The following is a 17,155-nucleotide window of genomic DNA, read 5'->3' on the forward strand; positions in this document are numbered from 1 at the left end:
AGAGCCATAGATTAGCTTAGCATAACTAGCATAGCTAAGGCTAAGCTAATTAGCATTGAGCTAAAAAAAATAGCACATTATATTAGACTTTGGGTGTAGCCATAGACGAGCTAAGCATAACTAGCATAGCTAAGGCTAAGCTTATTAGCATTGAGTTAAAAAAAATAAAAAATAAAAAAATAAAAACTAGCATATGAAATTAGACTGTGGGTATTGCCATAGTCTAGCTTAGCATAACCAATATAGCTAAGGCTGAACTAGCTAGCATTAAAAATAATTAATTAAAGGTCCAATAGATTTCAAATATCACTAAAGACAAGTTTAGCATAACCAAGGTAAGCTAGGCCTAAACTTACCACCAGTACAACATAGAAATAGCATTCACTTCTGCAAAAGTGCTATCAAATATTAGCATCGCCATAATAACACAGCAACACAACAATGACTGCACGACCAATTGAGATAATGGGGGCCAAACACCCAGAATTCATTAAGGAGATCCCAAGATTATCAAAGAAATGGGCAAAGCGCACAGAAAAAATGCCTGCACTGTGGCCGAAGGAGGGCACATTTGATGTGGGAGCCTGCGAGGACATGGAAGGACAAATAAAAAACTACAAACCAAAAGATGGGAGTAAAAAAAGGAAAGGGAAAAGAGAGCTTGAATTAAAGGTTTTGAGCTTGTTCAAAACAGAAGGTGAAAGATACAGAGAAAAATTCAGAGAGAACGTGATAAATCACAGTCAAATGAAAAAAGAGGTGTACAAACAGCAAGCTGCAGGAATCTACCCTAGCCTAGCTGGCACGGTCAAATTTACTGGAGACTTTGACCTGCTCAAGGAACAAACACCAACAACAGTGGCGACACAAGCCCCGACACCTGCCTCATCAATGGCCACTGTGAGGGATGCCTCACCACAGGCCCCTCCGCCGTATGCACACCCTGAGCCATGGGAGATGGAGGAAATAAGTGGAGCTGGGGACTCGCAGACCAGGACCCCCGACAGTATGACAACACAGAGACAAGATGTGAGCGACGACACGGATAAAACTCTGACTGCAGCTAATTGCCAATCAGGCCTGGTGCCAAAGTTTTGCAGCACAGAGAAAAGGACATCCATATTGGATTGCTACAAGGACCTGGATGCAAGCAAAGCAGGACAGTCCTACTGGCTGAACATGGATACTGCAGGCACTGACCTACACAGAGAATTGAATCGATCTCAAATACAAGACTTGGAGGAAGACATAGATGTATACCATGAAAGAGCACTAGACAGACAGACAAATGGAGAACTTCAACAGTGGACAGAGGTTCCCCAGCCACAAAAAAAAAACAACAGACCACAGACAAGAGAATTTGACCTTAGATACAGGCCAAACATACGTAAACCAGACAGATATGAGGCAGGCCAGTATCCAATTTTAATAAAGGGCACTCAGGGGCATTATGTGCCGTGGCAAACAGGTCTTGTCTCAAGACTCCCTGACATTCACAAAGGAGCCAGCAAATGGATAAGAGCATTTGAAGAGGAAACTGTGGGAAAAAATGCTGGCCCTCGGCCATGACATAAAAGCGATATGGGCAAGATGTTTTGGGGCGGCAGCAATGGAGAACCTTTTCAAACACAGCCAAAATGGGTGGATGTTAGAACCAAGAGCAGATGGAACCGAGTTCAACGCATATCGCACCACACTGTGAACGGAGCTGCGAAGTGAATACCCCCCGAGAGTTGATCCAAAGGCTCTTAAGGGGTAGTTGCTCTCAGAGACTGAGAACCCAGCCATGTACATCACAAGGCAGAGGAAAAGGTGGAAGCAGGAAACTGAGGAGGAGATTGAGAACAGCCCAGTGCTGATGACATTGTTCAGGAACGCCATTGTGGAGGCCATGCCAACCCCAGTCCAGAGTAAGCTAGAAGAGGTGGTAGGGCTGGCATCAATGTCACACCAACAGTTTCGGGACAATGTGGTACATGCGATAGAAAAACATCGTAAAGACATAAAAAGAGAAGGGGAAGCTGAAATTAACTTATAGCAGAAACTTACACAGTTACAACTCAACGAGCTGCAAGGAAAGAACAAAAAGTCACAAGTGATGGTGGTACAGGAGATACAAGAAAATCAGATCCCACAGCCACCTGAACAAGCGTTAACACCAGCGCAACAACCACCAGGAGCTGGCAATGTATACAGACAATCTTGTGGTGCACGGGGTGAATATGGAAACGCATATCGTTCAAGGGGAGGTCCCTACAGAGGACAAGGACCACAGCGAACCAGTGTTGAAAGCTGGGAGTGCGGCATGCCAGGACATTTTGCAGACTGATGTCCAAAGAACAATGCATTCAGAGGGGGCAGAGGCAGGACAATGCAACGTGGAGCTAGAGGCTCGGCAGGCCCCTGGGGGAGACCTAATTTTGGATACTAGGGGTGCCCAGAGAATCCTAAAGGGGAGGGTCAGTTTCCAGTGATAGCGGTGGAGGCTGATGAAGAACCTATGCTGCAGATTCAAATTGAGGGTAGACAAGTACCTAGTGGACACTGGAGCCACTCACACATGTGTGGGTCCAAAGTTTGCGAAGCACCTCTCCATGTCAGACAGATTTGTTGAGACAGTAGAATTCTCGGGACAAAAGCAGCTAATTCAAGTGACGGCTCCAGTGAAAAAAAACACAGAAAACGAAGAAATTAAAATCCCAATTCTGGTTTCGAAACAAACACCTGTCAATTTGATTGGAAGAGATGCATTGTGTAAATTAAACATGACAATTTTGTGCTCGTCAAAAAATATGCAAAATTCAGTAGAAAACACCATTGACGGTCAAATGGCCGTTCAATCAGAAAGGGCTAAAGTATATTGGCTGGGGAACATCACAAAGCCAGTGTCAGAAGTACTCCAGAAGAGGGGGAAATATTTAAAAGTACAACTCTCAAAAGCAAAAACACGAACACTAGACTATCACTTTACAATGTTTTATGATGTTGCTAGAAGTGAAGAGTTCGAAGGAACAGAAGTAGAATTAGTCACACAGTACATCATTGTAGGTGAACAAGGTGCAGCTCTCAGCGTGGAACCCAATGATTTCATCAATAAATGGCACAATGTTCCAGAATCAGCGCCTCACATCACTCTGCTGGTAAGTAGCAAGGCCAAGGCCAGAGATTTGGGTCCTATGATGAAAACTGCGCAAAAAGCAGAATGGAAAGAAATCGACAATCCATTGATACTTCAGACGCAAGACTCAAAGATGATCAAGATTCTGTGCGGAACATCGATGTTGGCCAAACCACAGGAAGTAAATATAATGGCAAAAGTTCTGAGTCAAAGGGACACAGATGTAGAAGTGACAGAAAACAACCTGTTGGAAGAGATGTTGAAACAAGTGTCGGACCACTTGTGGCCAAGGGACGATTTTGACCAGAGGGACCCCCCCCCCAATCGCCGACAATACCCGCTGAAGCTGGAAGCGGATGAAGGAATAAGTAAGACCATTTCTGGTCTGCTAAAAGCAGGGGTTCTGATAGAAACACATAGTCCATGTAACACTCTTTTTCCAGTATTGAAAGCTGATAAGTCCAAATACAGGTTAGTGAATGATATAAGGATTGTAAATGACCGAGTACAGGGCAAAGTAGCAGAGGTACCAAACCTCCACACGCTGCTCACAAATGTTCCACCGGATGCAAAATTTTTCACGGTCATTGACCTGTTTTCAGCATTTTTCAGAATTCCCTTACATGAAGATTCACAGTACCTATTTGCGTTCACGTACAGGGGAAAGCAGTACACCTACACCAGAATCCCGCAAGGATTTCGGGAATCGCCAAACATTTTCAACCAGATACTAAGACAAGACTTGGAAGGACTGGAGCTCAGTGGCACACTGTTGCAGTACGTAGATGATCTGTTGCTCTGCGCACCGACATTGGAGGACTGCCACAAAGACCTCCAGCGATTGGTGTAAGGAGGACACAGAGTTTCAAAATCAAAGCTTCAGTACTGCAAAACACAGGTTAAGTATTTGGGATGAAAAATCTCACAAGGAACCATAGCAATCTCACCATCCCAATTGGAGGGTATAGCTAGAGCTACAAAACCACGTACTGTAGGACAGATGATGACGTTCTTAGGAATGACAGGATTTAGTTCTGAGTGGATGGAAGACTACGCAGAAAAAAAACAAAACCCCGCTACGAGAACTAATGAAACAGGCAGGCACCCAGGTTTTAAAGGCTCCACTGACGTGGACTACAGAGGCAAATATAGCTTTTGAAACTCTAAAAATGGACATCCAAAATGCGCCAATACTAGCAACACCTGACTATAAAAAGCAGTTCTTTTATATGTAGCTAACAAACAAAAAAGGTATGCTTCAGCAGTATTAATGTAAGAGACATGTCACGGAAGGAAAAACAACCAGTAGCATACTACAGCATAAAATTGGATAATGTTGTGCAGGGATGGTCTCCATGTTATCAAGGCCTAGCTGCAGTGATTTATGCATATGAAAAGGCGGCAACGGTGACCATGGGATACCCAGTTACCATCCTGACACACCACAAGATCGTTGAGTTGGTGAATCAAGGCAAGTTTGTCATACCCCAGGCAAGATGCTTACAGTACATGACGTTGCTGATTTATCCTGACGTGACCATAAAAAGATGCAACACAACAAACCCAGCTAATTTCATGCCATCAGAGGAAGAGGGGGAGCCCCATTAATGTGTCGCTGAGACTATGAAATATACCAGACTAAGACTTGACATGGAGTCTACACCAATGTTACAGACCGACGTTACATATTTTGCTGATGGTTCATGTTACAGAGACCATGTAGGGACCCATGCAGGCTATGCGGTAGTCAAACAGGAGGGTAGCGAGCACACAACAGAGAAAGCGGAAATGTGTGAGCAGCCATGCTCAGCACAACTTGCAGAACTAAAAGCATTGACTGAAGCATGTAAATTGGCAGAGGAAAAACTGCCAACATATATACGGACATGGAGTATGTTATTTGTTTGCGTCTGTGTGGAAACAAAGAGGGTTCCGGAGATCCGATGGGACCCCAATTCAACATTGCAGCCAAATTAAAGAGTTAATTGAAGCAATGATGCTTCCATTAAAGGTAGCAATTATTAAGTGCCAGGCACACCAGAAAGGGAACAATGACGTTATCCGCGGTAACAATGCAGCTGATGAAGCAGCAAAGGCAGCTGCTAAGTGTCAAATAGCTATTTTGGCCCCAATGGTGACATTGGAGCCCGTGGCCACCCCGGAAGACATCATTTTGATACAAAAAGAAGCGGCTGAGGATGAACGAGACATTTGGAGAAGGCGATGGGCAACAATGAGTGAAAAAGAGTTATGGAGGTCACAAGACTGTTTGTTGGTGGCCCCAGTGACGTTGTTGTCCATGTTGATTTCTGAAGTGCACAGTCTAGATCCCTGTGCAAGGGGGGAAGTGATCTACTGGTCGCCTTATATGCAAGCAATGGTGAATGAGGTGTGAAAACCATATGAAGTATGTGCTCAAAATAATGTAAAGAAAGGTGGGAAAACACCTGTCGGACATATTCCAGTAACAGAAGGTCCATTTAAACATCTAGTTATGGACTATGTCAATATGATAAAATCAGTTCAAGGCAAAAGATACATGCTTGTGGTAATCGACAGATTCAGAAGATGGGTTGAAGCTACACCATCAAAAGACTTGAGTGCTGAGACTGTTGTCAAGTTTCTGATAAGAAAGGTAATCCCGCGATTTGGGATTCCATCAGAAATCAGCTCTGACAATGGGTCTGCGTTTGAACAGGAAATCGCAAAAGGTATCCTACAACAGTTGAGAATCAAACAACGTTTAGGAGCAGTGTATCATCCGCAAAGCCAAGGAATGGTTGAGCGAGTAAATGGAACCCTGAAGGCTAAGCTAAAAAAAATTGTGCCACCACTACGCTGAACTGGGTAGATGCTTTGCCACTGGCACTAATGAGCTATGTATGCAAACGCATAGAATAACGCATTTAACACCGCATATAATGCTAACAGGTCAACCTATGCCAGCACCGCAGCTAAGAGGTCCTTTTAAAGGACCACCGCTTGAACAATTGCAAAATGAGCTGAATGCATATATGAAATATCTAACTATGATCCATAGAACTATCTACACACAGGAAAGAGCATGAGAGGAGAGCCTGGAGCAGAAGGGGGAGTCGCTAGTGAAACCAGGAGACTTGGTGTGGATCAAGGTGTTCCGGAGGAAGTGGCATCAACCGCGTTGGGAAGGACCATACTAGGTGGTCAGGGCCACGCTGACAGCTGTCCAGGTCGAAGGGATCCACGTGGTATCATCTGAACCACTCCACAAAAACGTGAATCAAGGATGAAGGGAACCCAACGGCAGAAGTGGGAGATGAGAAATGTGGTAAACCTGACTCTGACATTCCTGTGTGTTCAGAGTATGATGACTGTGGAGAGCAGAACCGTGCCAAGCCAGCTACCGACAAGCGAGAGTTCACAGAAAGAAGGAGTCTGAGACGAGGAAAAGGCGATCCAAAATTTACAAAAAAATCACATGCTAAAAGATTAACGTGAAGAAATCAATGCAGCCGTTGCTCGCGCCCAGCGCAGTCGCCCATTATCTATGTATGTCAAAACAGAGGCCATGGGGACTATGCAGGACTTTTCTCCTCCACAGAATGATGAGATGATCAAGAATAATTACATGATGACGAAATGAAGGCCGGAGGTTTTTCACCTACATGAGCCGCGGATGGCGAATTGATTTCTAACGATTATACTTTAATGAGGGTTAAAACCCTCACAGGAGGGATATGTGGAAGAAAACATGATTGAGAAGGTGAATAACAGGGCGAGGTCACCGTGTACTGGGGACTGATAAGCACATTCTGTTTAGAAAACAGTAGAACTGTATTTGGGCATGATGACGTATGGACACAAAGTAGACACTGATTGTAAATGTACTGAGTGTGTATTGGAAAGACCTGATGGGGCGTGTAAACGTTGTCAGCAGGCAGACCTCGGTAGAAGACGGGAATTTCGTTAAGAGACACTTGGAATTTGGGAATTCTGGTATTGTGGATCTTGAAACTCTGTGATGAGTGTATCAAACCTTGATTTAATAAATTCTCCTTGATGCTGTGAGACTTCTCTGCTGACTCCTTCTTGTAGACCTTTCTATTTTTATAATACATTGTTCTACCATATTGATCACTACAGTATTAAAAAAGAGATGAAGAAAGACAGAATGCAGTGACCAGGGATACAACAACGTAGAAATGCAAACATTTCAAACATGAGTGATGTAAATTTCTGAATTGTTCCTGGAACTAGCCTTGTCCCAAATGGTTAGCTGTAAGCAAATGGCGCATATAATCTAGCATTGCTAGGGGACAACACTGTGTCATGGCAGGTGTTTTGCTCAGGACCCAAAGAAATGCAGTGTCAGTGTGAAGTTGTTTGGATGAGCGGTTCTCAAAAAAAGCTTGCACACTGGAGGCCAAGCAATGGGCTCGTTCGATCAGGGGCATTTTCAACGGGCACTGCATTAGTATAAGACTGGGGTCGGCAACCTTTACCACTCAAAGAGCCACAAAACCCTTTTGAAATTTTAAATAAAATAACAGTGCATATAATGTTGTTGTTTTTTGCCTTTGTGCTATGTATAAACAAACTATACTGTGTTACATTTATGAAATCAATGAACCACTGCAGAGAAAATGAAATAACATTTCTGCATGCAACAAAACATTTTTAACATCTGGAAAAAAAAACGTTGGGTTGACAGTATGACAAAAATACTCAATGTCTATTTGAGTCCTTGTAGTAATGGGAAAAAAAACGACGAACTTAAATGATCCACTGGCAGCAAACAAAACTGCCGTCCTCTCTCTGCGTGCCGTCATCTTTTTACTGGCGCCGTGCAGTCAGCTGTCAACCTGAAAAATAAAATGTCTATTTCACTTAACAATGATAAAATATGAATATATGCAAAATAATTGGCAATGCAAATACTGATCATACTTGGTCAATATGATTTCTGCTCCTGAACCTCAGCACACAGCGTCTGCACATCTGGGCTCCATGCGGTTACCTTCATCTTCATAAAGGATTGTAAGCTGTCATATGTGAGGCGTGTGCGGTGTTTTTAATAAAGTTCATGTTGGAGAACACCTGCTCACATACATATGTGGATCCAAAGATCGACAGGACTCCAAGTACATACTTTTTCATGTTGACATAAATGTCGGGGATAGCATTCCAAGATTCGAACACAAGTTTGTCTGGTTTGGGGAGGTTTTCAATTTCACGCCACAGCCTTCTGACATGAAACATCTTCAAGGTCCGTGGTCAAGCGCTTGAATTTGGACACCCACATTTCTTTGTCGGCAGTGTCAGCCAGTTTCATCTCAAGATCAGGTGCACTCACCCCTGGTAAGGCTGTCATATTCAACAGGGATGGATCGAGGCTTAGGGGAGTGACAGGGAAGGATAAGGTGGTTATTTCCTCTCTGAACTCACTGAATCGTTTCCCAAACGATGTTTGCATTGTGATGACTGCAGAATGCAAATACTCCAAATTCATCTTGTGAGCTTCTCTGAGCTCTCTCAAACTGGGGAAGTGTGACAGTGTACCTTTCTGTAAATCTCTGGCAAGCATTGTCAACTTGCGCTCGAATGCCAAAACCTCCTCCAACATGTGCAGGGCTGTGCGTCCTTTACCCTGAAGAGCTGTGTTCAGCGTGTTCAGGTGCGCTGTCATGTCTACCAAGAAGTGTAGCTTTTCCAGCCACTCTGGGTGTTCCAGCTCAGGAAATGTGAGCCCTTTGCTGCCTAGGAAGGTTTTCACTTCTTCCAGAAGGCAGCAAAGGGAAACGCCTCTGGACAGCCACCTGACTTTGTTGTGCAGCAGGAGATCAGAATATGTGCTTTCCAGCTCGTCCAGTAACGAACGGAACTGACAGTGATTTAAACCTTTGGCCATTATTTTGTTCACAATCTGAATGACAACATTCATTACTTCTGTGCATTCCGGAGGAAATGTTTAGGCACACAGTGCCTCTTGGTGCAGGATGCAGTGAAAAGTCAGCAACTTTCTGTCCAGCGACTTCTGCAGTGAAGCCACAAAGCCCTTGTGCGATCCTGTCATACTCGGTGCCCCGTCTATAAAACTGGCACCAGGTGGGTGGTGTTTATTGCTTTTGCTCTTAAACAATTCAAGACAGCCTCAAAGACGTCCCCCCCCCCCCTGTTTGGCCTTTTAGTGGTATCAACTCGATCATTTCTTCCTGTGGCCCAGTAGAGTTTACATACCGACAGAACAGCGATATTTGTTCAATATGACCTTTGTCTTTAGATCCATCACAGGCAATAGAGTAGGCCGCAGCTGTATTGATGTATTTAATTTGCTGTCTGGTGATGTCTTCTGCCATTTTTATGGTTCTGTCTTTGACAGTCTTTGCAGAGAGGGGCATATCCCTGATTTTCTGAATAATTTCACTCTTGTTTTTAAAGTCCGTGAATAGATGTTCTGGAATCTTAATGAAAGATTATTTTATATATTTTCCATCTGTGAACGGCTTCCCGTGCCTCACTATTTCCTTCCAAAACTAGCATAGGCACTTGAATTTGCTGACTTCATCCACTTCTTGAAGAGATTTTTGCTCAGGTCAGCCTTCCGTGTCAGTTCCAAAACAGCTTTCTTTCTCTCATCTCCATCCGTGTTTATTCTGGAAATGTCTTGCGACATTTGATCTTTTGTTGTTAGCTAATTTCTCATTACAAATTAAGCACACTGGTAAACCAGTCTCGTCAGCACTCGTAGCATTGAACGTCCTGTTTTCATCAGACACTCTTATTTTCTTTGAATTCTCCATAGTTGGCCTACCTGGGGTCAAAAAGTTCAAGAAGCCGCAAACTGGTGGGAATTGTACATTTGAAGTTGTGACTCGTATTAAGAGCGACACTTTAAAAAAAAAATTAAATATTAAAAGATTTAAGATGTTACAAGATCGCCATAATCGTCATAGAATTACATTTTGAAAATGAACAAACTAAAATAAATATATAATACATTTTTAAAATTAAATACTGATTAATTTTTTTCAAAAGCTGAGCCGCATCAGAGGGATCAAAGAGCCGCATGCGGCTCCGGAGCCGCAGGTTGCCGACTCCTGGTATAAGACAATGTCAAAAGGGAGATAAGCAGCCTGAGATCATGGGAAGGATGTGGTTGGGACAATGTAGTCGTGTTTCTGATTTTTCTTTTAACCTGAACTGAAAGAAAAATAGTTTTTAGTTGACTTATTTACGTGTAAATTATCTTGTGTTTTCTGAATCTATTTATGGTCTATTCCAATTTTGCAGGAAAACAAATATGTCTAAGAGAACTAAAATGAAGGCATTACACTAAGCAATGGCAATCAAAAATAGAGAAAATAGTATTCATTCTCGATTTATTCTGAAATACTGTTATTTTTTTATCGTAATTTGATAAAATATCCGCTGTGGCTATATCACTGCTGTACTAGCTTTTTTTTTTTTTTAAATAACCACAGCACTTCAACAAAAATCTTTTTTTTCCAATGGAAACATTATGGTGGGCAAAGGAATGGGGAAAGACTGAACCCAAAGTGTGTAAAGAAGTCAGTTACATTTGGAGGAGGAAGTGTCATGGTTTGGGGGGTGTTTTCTGCAACAGGAGTTGGGCCTCTTGTAAAGCTCCATGGCAGGTTGAATGCAAATGTTTATGTGAACCTCATTTAGCAACATGCAATACCTTCACTGCAATTGTCTCCCAATCAGCTGCAATTTTCATGCTCGACAATGTCCCCTGACCCACTGCAAAACAGGTGAAGCAGTTCCTTGAAGATAAGAATATTGAAACAATGAAATGGTCAGCCCAGAGTCCAGATCTAAACCCCATAGAGAATCTCTGGAAAATCCTCAGCGACAAAGTAATGTCTAAGAAACCCGCTCCAGTTAGTGAACTGTGGAAGAGACTGAAGAAGAATGGACCAAGATCAAACCAGAGCAGTGTGAGAAACTAGTGATGTCCTGTGGGCACAGATGTGCTGAAGTCATTCAAAGCTGTGGCCTCTACACTTCCTATTCATTTTTGAATCCTATAGCCCTTAGAAAAGATTGTTGAAATCTTCTCTTCTGATACAATGGTTGCTGTTCTCTAATTTTGATCTCCACTGAATTCTTCTGGAATACAGTTTGGCAGTCAAAAAACACCCTAAAATTAAGTGTAGTTCCTGCTTTACATGATCTGAAATACTTGGCTACTGTAGTTTACAGTAGTGCATACCTCATTGCTTTGAAAAAATACTGTGGAATAAAGACTAGAGTAATTTAGGGAAATGAGCTGTGTTGCTGTTTGAGACCAGACGAGTAAAAAGCAATTGAAATGCCCTCATTAGGAGTCAGAATTTAAATAATTATGAAACAAAACCAAAGCTCTATTCATAATTCATCACATATTATAATGTCTTTATTAAAGTGTATTATCAAAGTGGTTATTTCAAACCCAAGCACACTTACTGTATGTGTTCTGGCTAAAATTCACCACCAACACCAATGTGCGTCATGCTTTGAAAGAATTCTTATTGTTACATGCAGACAATAAAGACGACAGTTGTTCACACTGTAAGAGAGGGGGAGTGCCTTTGAGATTTCTTTGCAGTCTGATGACATTTATTCCACCCAACACCAGTAGGATGCTGTGATAAAAATGTGCAGAACCGTTGTTTGTGTCCTTTCAAAAGAGTTGTGTTTGTATCTTGTTTTTTTTACAGGGACTTTGAAATGTGCCGCTACTTTAGTGGGAGGTGATGGTGACACAGCCAACCTGCATAATCTTACAAAAATGGGTCTGTAATGGAAAGGTTCAGCACAGAGCTACTTTCTGTCTGAAAAAGGAGATTCTGCTAAACAACGACACTTTAAAGAACAAGGGATTATGGGTATTTCATTGTTTCAACAAATGATAAATGGGATAATCTGAACTTCAAGGAAATTGAGAAATGATTTCAATTCAACTCAATTCAAGTTTATTTATAGTGCCAAATCATAACAAAAGTTATCTCAGGACACTTTACAGAGTAGGCATAGGCCCAACAATTCCCCCGTAGAGTGCGGTGGCAACGAAAACCCTCCCTATAACTGGCAGGAATGTCGGACAGACCCAGCTCTGTGGAGAACGGCCATCTGTCTTGGTGACCGGTTGGGGAGGAAGAAAAGGAGAGAGAAAGATAGAAAGACAAAGACAGACAAAGGACAGAGAGACAGACACACTTCCAGAGATGCAAGCAGCCAAAGAGTAACAGTAACTATAATAATATATATAGTAATGTGAATATGACTAATATGTTATGGCAGTTAATACATCAGAAAAGTAGGAACAAGCACATCTAAGGTGATAGAATATGAAAATAATAATTATGACGAACATGATCAATGATGAGTAGGGGCAAGAGCAGCTACGATACACCTAGACATACCACCGATGGTGTTTTTTTGGCTACAAATTTTATTATTGATAAGACTAGAGACAGTATAAATGACTAATAGTTATAGAAGTAGCAGGAAGCGTCATGCAGGACCACAGCAGCAGAAAACCACCACAATCAGCTGAGACCTACACAGAGGACCACGGCAGCAGGCACCACCCTGATCAGCAGAGACCTGCAAGACGACAAAGCACAAACAACTCCGGGGAAGAAGTTCAATTAGTAACATGTATTGATGAGACATGAATGACACAGACAGAGAGGAGAGAAGGTCAGAGTCTGAGGAAAAGTATTATCCCCGGCAGACTAGGCTTATAGCAGCATCATTAAGCTGAACAAACTTAGCTTTAAAAATAACAACATAGCTGAGGGCTTGTAAGTGACCAAAAAGAGCTTTATAGGTAAGGAGAAGGGTTTTAAATTCTGTTCTAGATTGTACAGGTAGCCAGTGCAAAGAAGCTAATACAGGAAAAATATGTTCTCTTCTGTTTGTTTTAGTAAGTACACGATCTGCAGCATTTTGGACCAACTGGAGACTCTTAACAGACTTATTGGAGCAGCCTGATAATAAGGAGATTGATTGAGTTATGTTTTCTTCCCCAGAAGAAAGAGAAACTTTAAAACATGAATAAGCAGTGTTACATGAAAATATAGCTGCAATGATTAATCATTAGTTGTCAACTACTTAATGGATATTTTTTGATAATCGATTAGTCAGTTTGAATAATGTTTAAGAAAAAAAGTTACAATTCTCTGATTTCAGCTTCTAAAATTTGCATTTTTTTCTGCTTTCTTTTCTCCTTTATTTCCATAAACTGAATACATTTGAGTTGTGAACAAAACCAGACATTTGAGGAAATCATCTTGGGCTTTGGGAAACAACATTTTTCACCATTTTATAAACCAAACAACTATCAAGTAATCAACAAAATAATCAACAGATAGTGATAGTGAAAATAATTGTTAGTTACATGAAAATTAGATGAATGAGTGTGTGATTGTCAATGTAGCTGCTTCCTGATGGCGAAGCCTCCATCCTGTACAGCCAGGTTAAAGATGAAAGAAAGCAGGCAGTGTCGCTCTCCAGTTCCTCTCCCATCAGCCATTGGGACTCACGTGTGTAACGGGCAGCAACTTTCTCTGCTGGATCTCCTGAATTTTTCAGCTGCTCCAATGTGGTGACAAAACGCAGACACGACTTCATCAGCTAAATGCTCAGGCTCTTTCATACCCCTCCTCCTCCTCATTTCCCTTCTCCACAAGTTCTCCCCTCTGCAGTAATTTCCTTGTTATCTCCTCTCAGGAGCATGCAAGTGAAAGTGCTGGTTCTGGGCGGGCGGACAGAGGAGGCCAACTAGGCTGGGTGTCCCTTTGTCCTTGCTGGCTGTGGAGCCTCAGACCATCCATCTCTGTCAGAGGCAAGCATCTCAAGAACCCCCTCTCCTCTCATACACCCCTCCACTTACTCCAGAGGCCCTGTCTCACAGGCACGTCAGTGCTAAATGGAGCCTTTACACAGTATTGACTGGCCCCACAAGTCTCTTCACTGGCTGTGGTGGGCAGAGTGGGAAGCAGCAAATCATTTTTTTCTCCCCTGCTTCCCAGGCTGGAGTATGGACGCAGCAGGTGAAAGGAGGGATGATTACAAAGACTGGGGGGAGGCTGTTATGAAAATAAAATGGAGCTCTGTCTCGTGGCGTGACACTGGTGATGACCTTACAACAGGTGAACTGCACACGTTTGCACACACTTTGCTGTCTTCCTGTGTATCTGTGAGTCAGTTACCAAGGCATTGAACTGGCGGGACAATGTCTGTCTGCTCCTCAGTAATTCTGAAAAATGCAAAGTGCTGCTGGCAAATACACTCACCGGCCACTTTATTAGGTGCACCTGTCCAACTGCTCGTTAACGCAAATTACTAACCATGCAATCACATGGCAGCAACTCAACGCATTTAGGCATGTAGACATGGTGAAGACGATCTGCTGCAGTTCAAACCGAGCATCAGAATGGGGAAGAAAGGTGATTTAAGTGACTTTGAACATGGCATGGTTGTTGGTGCCAGGCGGGCTGGTCTGAGTATTTCAGAAACTGCTGATCTACTGGGATTTTTATGCACAACCATCTCTAGGGTTTACAGAGAATGGTCCCAAAAAGAGAAAATATCCAGTGAGCGGCAGTTCTGTCTGCGCAAATGCCTTGTTGATGCCAGAGGTCAGAGGAGAATGGCCAGACTGGTTGGAGCTGATAGAAAGGCAACTGTCAAGAGTTGGATCTGTCAGTGCCCTCCTCTCTTCCTTTTGTGTGAGTTTGTCTCCCTCTGTCTGTTTTTCCCTGCATGTGTCTCTCCCTTGTGTTTTGTCGTCCAGGTCCGGTAGGCGTGTTCCCCCCAGCTGTAGCCTGTTACGCTGATTACCCCGAAGGAGTATATAATCCCCGAGCTGACAGGCATGCAGCGCCGGACCGTTGTTATCCTTTCCCTGGTAAACTCTTCGTCGGATTGGCTCTTGTTACTGGTTCATTGGTTTTGCGCTTCTCGTTGTTTGTTCTATTAATCGTTGTTCTCTTTGTTTTCTCCGTAGTTTCCCCCGTTCCTGTTTCCTCATCCTATTCCCTGATCGTCAATCATTTCCTTGTTCCTGTTTTCCTTCGACCGTCTAGTCCTAGTATTTCTGTTACTCTGTTGTTGTTTCACCTTTTGTCTGTCGTTTATATTAAACGTTTTGTTTGTACATTTACCCTGTGTCCGTGTCTGCATTTGGGTCCAGTCTCCCAGTGTTATTTCCCCGCACCGTTCATGACAGCAACAGTAACTCAAATAACCACTGGTTCCAACAGAGGAATGCAGGAGAGCATCTGTGAACACACAACACCACCTACTTTCTAGCAACAAAAGTGCTGCTGTGTGAGAGGAGAGAGACGGACCCATAGACTGTTCACTGAACTGGACTCTGAGATATATGCATGGGAATGAATTGGGTATTTCTCCTTTTTCCTTGATGCTCTGAATAAGTCACTAAATTGGTCGCAAGTTGCTTTTTATATATAAAGTTTCTAAGAAGATCTGAAAAGTAGCTAAATCTAAAGGGAAAGTGCCCGCCTGAGAGTGCTTTGGGACAGGGAAGGGGCTCACAGCAGCACCCTCTGCTCGTTGAGGACACTAACTGCAGAGTGATTGGTGCACCACAAGGTCTCCACTAACACCAGAAACAGTGGACAGATTTCTCTCTAGGATGGATGAGGATTTGGGAGGTCTCCAGATTTGGAGAGAAACTCTCCGGTGTTTGTATTCTCCACAGCGTCTCCCTGTGTCTTCTTCACTGTTGTTGGTGTATTTCTGTGGCAGTCACAGCGCCACATCCAGGCCTGGCATGTGTACTACAGTGTTTTCAGCCGGTTTCACTGGTTTCATGTGGACGCAGATATTTCTTGAGCTGATTCTGCCTGGACAGAAAACTTTTTAAGAACGACGGAGAAAAAAAGGGTCATTTTCAATCGTGTGGACGTATCCTGAGTTGATCTGTACCGTGCTTAAGCCTGATGAACCCTTTGGCGGCATCTTTTTAAATGTCCTTAAGCAAGGTACACTTACCGGCCGTGGCCTGGATGGGCTGTAGTGAAGCACGATTGCACATGCTCGAGCGCGATCATTGACGGCTGTCCTGAGACTATTCATAGACGACTGTTCCCTGTACACTGAAATGAATGGAACAATGGCTGCCTGGAAGGTAGATAAAACATCAGCAATGTACAGCACTGTAGTTTGGTTTGGAAGATGCCTGACAGTCATCTAAAAATAAGATTTGTCGGGATGTGTCTAAACTGTACTGTGGGAAAGCCACCGTCCTGCATTCCTCCCCTCCTGTGTTACCGGTAGCTTCCTCTGTAAGTCCTCTCTCATGAAAGCTAAAGTCCTGCTATTTCCCAAAGGGAATGGGAATCAAAACCTGCCATTCATACTCCCAGCACACGCCTGCATCTATCAATCATCTCATCTAACACTGGCTGGAGCTCAAAATAAGCTATTCTCTTTCTCTCTCTACATGTATTGAAGGGACGTGTCTTAGAACACAAGGCGTGGAGTGCCAATAAATCCCCTTAGATTAAATGACATTAAGCCGGATCCAGCAACCAGGGTACTTTGAAAACTTCTGTCTTAAATTACAGATTTAAAAATAAAGATATGTGCCTTTTTTAATAAATACTTGTGTAATGGAAGAAGCATGCTGTGTTGATGGCAACAGTACATGTAAGCTGGAGGGAGCAGAATACAGAAGGGTGTGAGAAGAGTGATCAATGTTGTGGGATGCTTTCAAAATCAGTGTGTGCTCCAACAATATGGCAGCTCTCATTACTGCCGTGGGATATCGCATTTGGACCGTTATAGAGTGCTTCAAGTGGCCATGCTGTGCAGACATGTTTAAAGAGAAAAGTGTAGTTCACCATCTTGCAGTTTTATAACACTACAGATAATAGAATGTACATGCAGGTGTGTGTGCTTGTAAAATGACTGTAAAGAATGTGGGCATCCCTTAACAGTTGCTTCAACCGCCTACGCGGCCCATGGAAATTGTCCTTTATAGGGCATTCACACAGCCTCAGGCGGTTCGACCAGCGCACC

Source organism: Echiichthys vipera (genome assembly GCF_963691815.1).
Source record: "Echiichthys vipera genome assembly, chromosome: 19".
NCBI lineage: Eukaryota > Metazoa > Chordata > Actinopteri > Perciformes > Trachinidae > Echiichthys > Echiichthys vipera.